Below are 8,848 nucleotides of genomic sequence, written 5' to 3'. Positions count from 1 at the left end.
CCCCAACCTGGGTAAAGTTCGTCGGCGTACGTGTGTACGCCTCATCCCGCTTCCAGGCACCGGCGATGTTCTACTCGCTCCCACCATGATAAGCCATCCTTTGGCATATGTCCCACCCAACCCTCGACATTTGGCACCCACCATGGGGCGAGGTGCACCGTCTCCCGGAGACTTGCTCTAGACGGGAACCTTGTTCCTTCCCGGTGAGAGAAGCTAGCCCAGCACACCCGACGGCGTCAGCCTCGACGCCCTGCATGGCGCGGAGATCACCTGCGCGGCGAGCTGCCTCACCGACCTCGTTGGCGAGTTTCTCCTCTCCGACGAGCCGGCCTTCGATGCAGGCACTGGCTGCCCCGAGAGCCACCTCGTCAGCCTCCTCGACCAGCTTCACGTCACCAGCGAGCCTGCTGTGGACCTGGAGTCTGTCGGCTCCACCGATCCGATGATCGTCGACTCCGACACGGCATCGCTTGACGCATTCCCCACCAATGTGGTGATCTACGACGAGCCGCCTCCTCGCGAGCATAATGGTGGGAGCACCGTCATGGAGGTGCTCGTCATTAACAGTGGCGAGCGCTCGAACGGAGAGACTCGAGACCCACTTGATGCGGCGCTGCGGGACTTGACAGTGCCCATCCCAGAAGACGCAGATGCTGAGATGCTGGAGGCACGCCATGCCCAGCTTCTCAAGAGCGCTGGCCGGCTTGCCAGCGTCAGGCGCCTCTCGGACCATCGCCACTCCTGGAGGGCCTAGCCGCCTTGGCCCTGTCTGACAGCGTGGCGGGACCATCGCCAGCATGTTCGGGGCAGAACGCCCCGTATACGCTACGCCTGTAGACAATGTCCCGGCTACCCAGGCGGTGACGGACGAGCGGGACAAATACGAGGGCGACGAGCGTTGCCACATGACAGAGCGAATCCAGCAGCTCCTAGAGACGGCCATCGCGTTGCACGAAGTTGGCTGCCGCGCTGAAGAGCCCGCCCAGCAGAATGAAGAGCCGCCCCTTCGCCAATAGCACGACGCGACCTCCCGGATGCCGACTGGCGGCGCCCAAGGAAAACGAGGCAACAAGCCGGCGGCCAGCCGGAGCCAGACTCGCCTCTCCATCGCGCGTGACGTAGATGGTCGCCCTCGAGCGGTGGAGCGCCGAGGCGATCCTCCGCCTCCCCTGCCTCGCGGAGCAAGGTATCCCACTCCGCCGCCTGTCACGCACCCGACACTCGGCGACCGCCTTGGCCGCCGAGAGGGAGTCGGAGAGAACGACGCCCGCCATCGGATCGACCGCCTCAACCGGTCCCTGGCACTCGAAGAAGAAGATGCACTGGGTCCGCCTTGCTTCGGCTCACTAATTCGGGATGAGACCTTTCCCAAGGGGTACACCCTCCCTCGGGATACACCCAAGTACACCAGCTCCCTGAAGCCGGAGGACTGGCTAGTCGACTACTCGACGGCCGTCAGCATAGCAAACGGCAACAAGCGTGTTGCCGTGAAGTACGTTCCACTCATGCTACAAGGCACTGCCCGAACATGGCTCAACAGCCTGAAGCCCCGCAACATCAACAACTGCGTTGATTTCACCGAGGCCTTCATCCGCAACTTCACCAGCACCTACAAGCGGGCTCCCAAGCCCCGACAGCTCTCCTTGTGCGTCCATGGACCCACAAAGTCGACTCGCGACTACCTCACGCGCTGGACGGAGCAGCGCAATTCCTGCGAAGGCATGCACGAGGTGCAGGAAATCGAGTACTTCACTGTCGTGTGCAGAGAGAGCACCCTCCTCAAGCAGCGACTCCTCTGTGATGAGCCCGAGACACTCGACGAGCTGCTGGTCATCGCTGACAAGCACGCCACGGCCGACTCCTCCATGAAGGCGGAAATTATGGTTGATGCATCCGGCAAGGTGGCACATCAGGCCCCCCGGACTCCGGTTGGTGACACCAGTCGGCGACAGCAACCAGGCGACAACAAGCGGAAGGCCACCCAGCCGGCTTCCACCAACCAGCAGGTGGCAACGGTCGAAGATCAGCAGCTAGAAGGGCAGCCAACACCCAAGTAGCAGAAGGGCGGCAAGTCCAATTGGTTGCCCTCCTTCTCTTACGAGCAAACCTTAGATGCACCCTCCAAGTTCCATAGTGGCACGAAGCCATCCAACCACACCACTCGGAAGTGTCACTGGCTCACCAGAATCGCCAAGGGAGATGGACTCCTGCCTCCTCCGCCTGCCGGACCGCCGCCTCCTCAGCCCCAGCAGCCGGCGGCCCGACCAGTCGGTGCCATCCAAGACGAGTACCCAGAGGAACACGGAGCTTATGTTGTGTTCACCAGCGTGGCCGATGACAGATGCAGCAGACGGCAACAACAACAAGAAGTGCAAGCAGTGGCCTCCAGCACTCCAGAGTTCATGCATTGGTCTGAGAAGCCTATCAGTTGGAGTAGGGCCGACCAACCGGAAGTGATGCCTTCCCCTGGTTCATATGCCCTGGTCCTAGAAGCAACCCTTGCAACGCAGAGTCGGGCAACCAGTTTCTCTAGAGTATTAATAGATGGCGGCAGCAGCATCAATATCCTGTACCGTGACACAATGGAGAACTTGGGAATCAAGCAGAAGCAGCTCATCCCCAGTCGGACTGTATTTCATGGCATAGTCCCTGGCCTTTCCTGCTTACCAATCGGCAAGACCCAGATCGATGTCCTCTTTGGGGACAAGAATCATTTCCGCCGACAGCCAGTCTGGTTTGAAGTGGTGGACCTCGAAAGCCCCTACCATGCGCTACTTGGCCGACCAGCTCTGGCCAAGTTCATGGCAGTCCCCCACTATGCCTACCTCAAGATGAAGATGCCGAGTACCAAGGGGATCCTGACAGTAGTCGGAGACTACAAGAAGTCGGTCGCTTGCGCCGCAGATAGCATCCGGCTGGCCGAGTCCCTCGTGATCACAACCGAGAAGCGGATCCTTGACCAGGTGGTGTTGTTGGCAGGCAAGAAGCCGAAAATGTCACCCATCCCCCAGGAGTCGGAGGTTGAGGGCTCGTTCAAGCCGGCGAAGGAAACAAAGAAGATACCCTTGGACCCGGAGCACCCGGAGAGGCACGTTGTCGTAGGCACAGGCCTTGACAACAAATAGGAAAGCGAGCTCGTTGATTTCCTCCGTGAGAAGACATCTTTGCATGGTCTCCCAAAGAAATGTCGGGTGTTCCGACGGATTTCGCCAAGCACAAGCTACATGTCCGACCTGACGCCAAGCCGGTTAGGTAGCCCTTGCACCGCCTGTCGGAAGAGAAGAGAAGAGTTGTCGGAGAAGAAATAGCCTGGCTCCTAGTAGTCGGATTCATAATGGAAGTGTTCTTTCCAGAGTGGCTGGCCAACCTGGTCCTAGTGTTGAAGAAAAACAAGCAGTGGCACATGTGCATTGACTATACTAGCCTTAACAAAGCCTGCCCCAAAGATCCCTTTGCTCTGCCAAGTATTGATCAAGTGATAGACTCCACAGCCGGATGTGAGCTGTTGAGTTTTTTGGATGCATACTCAGGGTATCACCAGATAAAACTGAACCCAGCCGACAGGCTGAAGACCGCCTTCATCACGCCATTCAAAGCCTTATGCTACCTGACCATGACGTTCGGCTTGAGAAACGCCGGCGCAACATTTCAGCGTTGCATGCAGAAGTGTCTCCTCAAGCAACTTGACAGGAGTGCCCATGTCTATGTGGATGATGTGGTGGTGAAGACGGAGAAGCGTGGCATGCTGCTAGAACACCTCAAGGAGACTTTTGAGAATTTGCGCCGATTCCAGATCAAGCTCAACCCGGAGAAATGTGTCTTTGGAGTACCAGCCGGCCAGCTCCTTGGCTTTCTAGTCTCAGAGCACGGCATAGAGTGCAACCCGGTGAAGATCAAGACCATTGAGAAGATGGAGGTGCCCACCCGACTGTTGGACGTGTAGAAGTTCACCGGTTGCCTGGCATCAATTAGCCGTTTCATCAGTCGACTGGGCGAGAAGGCTCTCCCTCTGTACCAACTCATGAAGAAGACCACTTTTTTCGAGTGGAACGACAAGGCGGACGAAGCTTTCTCCCAGCTCAAGAAGATGTTGGCGACCCCGCCTATCCTGGCAGCTCCGACTGAGAAGGAGCCCATGCTCCTTTACATGGCTGCCACTAGTCGGGTCATCAGTACAGTCATTGTGGTAGAGCGCAAGGAGGAGGGCACGACATTGCCGGTCTAGAGACCGGTATATTACTTGAGTGAAGTACTGTCCGCCTCCAAGCAAAACTACCCGCATTATCAGAAGATGTGCTATGGCGTACATTTTGCCGCCAAGAAGCTGAAGCCTTACTTTCAAGAGCACCCAATAACCGTCATCTGCACGGCTCCGCCTGCTGAGATCTTGGGAAGCCGGGATGCTTCTGGCCGAGTGGCGAAGTGGGCCATCGATCTGGCACCTTACACCATCTACTACCAGCCTCGCACCGCCATCAAGTCGCAAGTGTTGGCCGACTTGCTCGTCGACTGGGCTGAGACCCAGTACTTACCGCTAGTACCCGACTCCACTCATTGGCGGATGCATTTTGATGGATCAAAGATGCGCACCGGTCTAGGAGCCGGCATCGTCCTCACTTCTACCAAAGGCGACAAGCTCAAATATGTGTTGCAAGTCCATTTTGCCGCCTCCAACAATGTAGCAGAATATGAGGCACTCATACATGGACTCCGGCTTGCCAAGGAACTCGACATTCGCCGGATCTTGTGCTATGGTGACTCCGACTTGGTGGTCCAACAGTCGTCAGGCGATTGGGACGCCAAGGATGCAAATATGGCAAGCTACCGTTTCCTTGTGCAGCAAATCAGTGGATACTTTGACGGGTGCGAGTTTCTCCACGTGCCAAGAAACGACAATGAGAAAGCAGATGCTTTGGCACGGATTGGCTCCACCCGACAAGCAATACCAGCCGGCGTCGCCTTACACCGCCTTCTGAAGCCGTCCATCAAGCCGACCCCAGAATCAGATTCCTTCTTTGTGCCGGCCCCTCCCGAAGCAGTCGGATCCGACTTGAGGGTTCCAGAAGCCGGCACGGGGACTTTAGCAGGCGGCCCGGGGACTGTAGCCGTCGCACCCAGCCCAGCAATTCCAGAGCTCGGCCCGGGGACTGCAGCAGTCAGCCCGGGGACTTCTTCAAGACAGCAGGCGGAAGCAATTGCCAACCCGCCACCTCCTGGCCCAACCACCCTCATACAAGTTGCAATTGTGGCAGTGGAAGAAATAGCAGCACCTTCCTGGGCTCAGCCAATCCTCAGATTTCTGGTGAACAAAGAGCTGCCAACTGATGAGATCTCAGCTAGGCAGGTGCAACGACGAGCAGCAGCATATACCATAGTCAATAGAGAGCTGGTTCATTGCAGTGTCACTGGTGTGTACCAGCGCTGTGTGGAGCCGGACCAGGGCCAAGAAATCCTCACAGACATTCACCAGGGTGAATGTGGCCATCACGCGGCCTCAAGAGCCCTTGTTGCCAAAGCCTTTCGCCATGGTTTTTTCTGGCCGACTGCTCTTGAAGAGGCCAAAGAGTTGGTCCAGAAATGCCAAGGGTGCCAAAGATTCCGCTCCAGACCGCATTTGCCAGCTTCCGCACTCAAGACCATTCTGATTGCCTGGCCATTTGCCGTTTGGGGTTTGGATATGGTGGGACCATTCAAGATAGCCCGTAGCGGCATGACTCATATGCTTGTCGTTGTGGACAAGTTCACCAAGTGGATAGAGGCCAGGCCAATCAAGAAACTGAATGGGTCGACTGCCGTGACCTTCATCGCCGACATCACCACTCGGTATGGCATACCACATAGCATCATCACCGACAATGGCACAAACTTTGCCAAAGGAGCCTTGGCTCGTTTCTGCGCGACACAAGGCATCCCACTAGACCTAGCGTCTGTTGCCCACCCGTAGTCAAACGGCCAAGTGGAGCGAGCAAACGGCCTCATCTTGTCCGGCATCAAGCCCCGACTGGTCGAGCCTCTTGAGAGCTCGGCCGGCTGCTGGCTCGACGAGCTGTCGGCCGTCCTCTGGAGCCTGCGCACAACTCCGAACAAGTCGACCGGCTTCACGCCGTCCTTCCTCGTCTACGGTGCTGAAGCCGTCATCCCGACATACATAGAGTTCGACTCCCCGCGAGTCACCATGTACACTGAGGCGGACGCCAAGGAGGCGCAAGAAGATGGCGTCGACCTGCTGGAAGAGGGCCGGCTGTTGGCACTCAGCCGGTCCGCCATCTACCAGCAGAGTCTGCGTCGATACTACAACCGCAAGGTGAAGCCAAGATCCTTCCAAGAGGGAGACCTTGTGCTCCGGCTGATCCAGCGAACAGCCGGCCAGCACAAGCTGTCGGCGCCTTGGGAAGGCCCCTTCATCATCAGCAAGGTGCTCGACAATGACTCCTACTATCTAATCGATGATCAGAAGCCCAGAGCATGCAAGAGCGATGATTCAGGCAAGGAGACGGAGAGGCCGTGGAATGCAAGCCTCCTCAGAAGATTTTACAGCTGAAAAGCAGTATGTATAACGCTTCCTTTTGTATCATGTACAAAGACTCCGGGTCCCCCGAGACGAACTCAGGGACTACCATCCTTTATCTATGAGATAGGAATTATGCCATGACTATGTATAGTTTTTTCCGCCTGGCACCGGGTTCGACCAGTCGGCCCGGAGGCACGCCGCCTTCTGCTATATGCCTCCTCCTGTAGCCGGACAAGTAGTGTGCTGGCGCCAGACACTTCCCTTGCCAGAAGCTGCAGCTCGCAGAGCGACTGTACGACGGGCAGGGGTCCCAAACCGGCGCCTACACGAAAAATGACTAAGGACAAAACGCATATAGCGAAGGCCGGCATCTCACTTTTTTGTCCGGCTGCTGAGCAGCCGGCCGCCCGGCTCCTACTTTCATTGCCAACACCCCGAATGGCTAAGTACTAGCCCTCCTCCAAATGACTATGTACTCAACCTAGCCGCAGTCCACAGAGCGGCTGTTTGGCTGGCAAGACGATAGGCAAGGGAGGGCGGCAAAGGAAAAAACCAAGGAGTAAAAGGCAAGGAAAGATAGAAGTCGGCAAAGCAAAGCATAAAGCTATGATAGAATATTTACATGGATAAAGGCCTTCTGGCCAGCATTCAAACAAAGTTGTGATATACACCCCGCGGGTGGAATTGCGCGAATTTAGCAAAAGTGTTCAGAGTAGCAAGCAGAAAGCAGATAAAATCCTAAGGAGCGACGGAAGACTTTGGCTGGGCGGTGCCGGTTGGCGCAATAGAAGGCTCAGGCTGAGCGGTGCCGGATGGCACGGCAGAAGGCTCCGACTGGATGCTGGGGTCGGCTGCACCACCTGACGCGGCAGGAGGCTCTGTCTGGACAGAAGAATCGTCAGCAGTCGGGGCTGCGGAGGACTGGAGGACGGAGTCACTGGCATCCATCGGAGGAACGGGTGGCTGGTCGGTTCCCGCCTGGCCGTCTCTAGTAGCAGCCGGCACCTTGGCGCGCGGCTCGTTGCTTGAGGCCCGGTCAGGTTGGGGCTGACCGTCCGCCCCGACCTCCGGCAGGTCAACGTCGCTCTCCTCATCCTCCTCCTCCTCCTCCTCTTCCTCCTCCTCGTCTTCCCCTTCATCGCTGGAGTCGATGACTTCAGCTGAATCTTTGCTGTCCTCTGGGTTCAGCCCGAGCCACTCTTGCGGAGCTTCGCCGCCTTCCTCGACCACCTCCAGAACGAAGATGCTGGTGTCGGTGAAGTCGGCGATCGCTACCGCCCTGTTGACAAGCTCGGCATCCACTACCGCCAGCTCCCCCTGCGCTTCCAGCCGGAATGTGGCGAACTGGGCTAAGTCTAGCCCAGGATACCACGCCTTGGCAAACTCCAAGGCCCGGCACGCTCCTGCCTGGGCTGCGGAGCCCTTCCATGCTTCCAGGCGACTGGCCACCACCTCCAGCCAGTTGGTAGTCCGACTTGGGGTGCGCGGAGCCGGCAAACCTGGCCAGAGGGTGGAGACCTCCTAAGCTCCGATGCGTTGGAGGCGGCGCAGCATGCGATGAGCATGCCGAAGCCGGGCCTGAATGCTAAGGACCTGTTCGCCAAGAGTCCTGGGAGCATCAGCGGTGATTTGCGCGCCCTCCGCCCTTTGCTCCTTGCGCTGGGCCTCGATCATCTGGATTGCAGCTACAGAATGGCCCGGGAAGAAGTCTGTAGGGCGGAAAGAGAAAGAGACCAAGGCTATAAGCAAGGGACCGGCATGGACAAGGGCCGACAATATAAAACAAGAAATCAAGAGAAGGAAGCTTACCATCGACCAAGTCTTTGATGCCGCTAAAGCAGGCCGTCATCTGGGCCTCCTTGTCGGCCCAGGCAGAGCGCTCGATCTCAAACTCGGTGAGGAGGTTGGTCTCCGTCATCTTCACCTTCAGCTGGGCCGCCTTGAGGGCCTCCGCCTGCTCGGCTAACTGAGTGACCAGGCGATCTCGCTCCTCGGCCAGCTTGCCGCACTCCGCCTCCTTGCCGCACAGAGTAGTGTTGGCCTCGCCCAGCTGCTCCTGCAAGGCGGCGTTGGCCTCTGGGAAGAGGAAAAGAAGAAAAAGGCATCAGTCAAGCGGACAAGACAAAGAAAGAAACACTGAGGAGATTTGGCCCGACTGCTCAGCAGTCGGCCCGAACCTCGGGGACTACAGCCCGCGGGTGCGCCATCACGCCCCCGCGGAGAAGAAGTAATCGACAAAGAAATAAATAAATGAGGAGATTCGGCCCGACTGCTCAGCTGTCGGCCCGAACCTCAGGGACTACAGCCCGCGGGTGCGCAATCGCGCCCCCGCAGAGA

Source organism: Triticum aestivum, chromosome 4B (genome assembly GCF_018294505.1).
Source record: "Triticum aestivum cultivar Chinese Spring chromosome 4B, IWGSC CS RefSeq v2.1, whole genome shotgun sequence".
NCBI lineage: Eukaryota > Viridiplantae > Streptophyta > Magnoliopsida > Poales > Poaceae > Triticum > Triticum aestivum.
The sequence above is the reverse complement of the archived record's forward strand: the minus strand, read 5'-3'. Positions refer to the sequence as shown.